Source organism: Amphiura filiformis, chromosome 17 (assembly GCF_039555335.1).
Source record: "Amphiura filiformis chromosome 17, Afil_fr2py, whole genome shotgun sequence".
Classification (NCBI taxonomy): Eukaryota; Metazoa; Echinodermata; class Ophiuroidea; order Amphilepidida; family Amphiuridae; genus Amphiura; species Amphiura filiformis.
The window spans coordinates 56,585,330-56,587,813 of NC_092644.1; positions in this window are offsets into that span (position 1 = coordinate 56,585,330).

A 2,484-nucleotide genomic window follows, 5' to 3' on the forward strand; every position below is an offset into this window, starting at 1 on the left:
AATTTTTATTCTTTTATATTTTTAAGATAATAAAAGCCCCAAAATTTTGACCCACCTGCTGAGAATTGAAGTAAATTCTGCAATATTAGTAAATGCAACGTCAGGAAATTGTGCACTTTTTGCATGCTTTCCGAACGATCGCTGTACAGCTGTGTGATCACATGGCCTGGGGAAGTTCCGATTGATTTGTTTACAAGCACGTGCCGCTAACGTGCGGTGTTTATTTCATTATTTATCACAACCTGACAATATTCAATTTTTAATATTTTAAGTTTATTTTCTCATAAATAATCTAGGTTTCCTTTATTAGTATTATTGTTACGATGAATAAAAGCAATTTTAAAGACAAAATCCAAATGATACCCCTTTTTCGTATTATTTGTGGCAGCGCGTGTTTTAGTTTTTGTAGCATCAACAGCACGTTAATTTAAAAATAGAAACGCGGAAGTGAAAGTACTGAACGAAAATTGCTCAAGATTGACAGACTTTGCTCATGTTTTTGCACCTGTTTTTGACCACGTTTCGGACCAAAACTGACACAGAAATGAGAAAAATTATAATAGCGAATGGAGATGGAATATCACGGCGAAAATGCACTTTTATTTTTTTTTAACAATCAACATTTGATGAGGTGTAGACCCGGGGTACGTGTGTATCGTCATATTAAATCGTGAATTTCAGATGGACGCACAAAAATCTGTCTGGACGCAAGTTTTTGCAACCTCGTCAGCAAACTTGCGTCATTACGGACGCACATTTTTAAAACCTTAACGGGAACCCTGCACTGAAGCATAGTCAAGTCTGCCAAGGACACTCGGCACAAATTGAAAGACCATGTCAACTCTCGACAAAAGAATGCATGCATGTCAGGTCATACGACCCCAATTTGGTGTTTGTTATGACACCAATTTGGTGTTTGTTATGCTCCTCGAAATTAGTACCGGTACCTTACAGTCTATGTCTGGTCACAGACAGACTCAGTATGACAGTAAGCTTACAGAAGTTACACTTCAATCATGTCAATTCGAATGTGCACAACCGTGCACTTGAACAAAAACATGTACCAGGGGCCTGGGTTTATTATTAATAAATTGAAGAAATTCATACCTACTGTATAAAGTGAAATAAAGTCATATCTATTTCATGATTTCTCTACCTGCCGCCGTACGAAATACTTTTTTTAGCTAGAAATCATGAATCTTTTCCAACTAGAAACTATTTATAGCCAGTGGTAATTTTAATTTAAAGCCCGTCATCCAAGCCGTTCCGACCTCTGATTGGTCAGAAGTTTCACGCATATTATATTGCAACGATTTCATGAAAATTAAAGGCCCATACAGTGGTTTGCTCATCGGGAGGGTCGTAAAAATCATCACAATTCAGATTTGGCACCTTTGTTAGTGTCATAGTCGATAACATAGCCTGCTAGTGGTTAAGCTGACAGCCGTGTATTCAAAACAATAGAAGTCATTTTGCACGAATCTGTTGAGAAATTAGCTGTGTGCATACATGTATTTGAATAGAGCTTCAACTCCCGGCTTCAATTTTGTCAATAAATTTTTCATTTCAAAAATACCTAATGACAAATTAAATTACTTATCCTTCACTTTTAGGCAAATTACGTATCCTTCACTTTTAAACAATTTTAATTTTTTTACCCTTTCGTTGGGATGGGCCTTTAAGAAAGCATAAAAGCAATGAAAAGAGACCTCGGGGGGCGTCCGTAGCGTAGCCAGGATTTTAGTGTGAGGGGGCAAAGCCAAATTTTCTACCACACTCTGACCACATTTGTCAATAAATTATTTGTTCCATTTTTAGTCATTTTAAGGATACTTTTTTAAGGAAAATTTTCTGGGGGACTGAGTTTTTCCCCGGCCTCTGACTTGATAATTTTATGATTTCCCCTATTTTGGACAGAATGGGAGTGTTCCTAAATACTTTGGAAGGGGGCGGGGGGTGGAAAAGTTGCACCTCGGACATCAAAAACAATTTGATCCCCCCTAAAATAGTAAAAAAAATGGTGGATTTTTCTTTGATCACCACTTTTTATGATCTAAATTTTTTTTGACCACTTGACTCGACCTGAATTTGATGTGACTCGTTACAACCCTGATTGGTGTATAGAAAAGGCAGACCTCTAGTATCTGGCACCAGTGTAAGCAATATAATGATCAATGGTCTCATACCACCCCTATCCCCATTCTGAAGAAAATGGCACCTACTTTTAAAAGGGACTCGCGAGAGACTTCAGATCCAGACCCAGTGTGTTATTATGCAAAGTTGTATAAAAGAACTTTTTAAGTGAAGTTTAGAGGGCGCTACCTGACTATAACTACATATCTATGTAGGCCTATAACTATTTTCAGCCTCCCGGCGAGTGGCATGATCGAGCCGGCAACTTGTGAACCGCCCGGCCGTATGGCATTTTCCATATAGGCCTACTTGGTTAGTTTTGTGGGGTTCATTATCGAACCCCAACGGTTT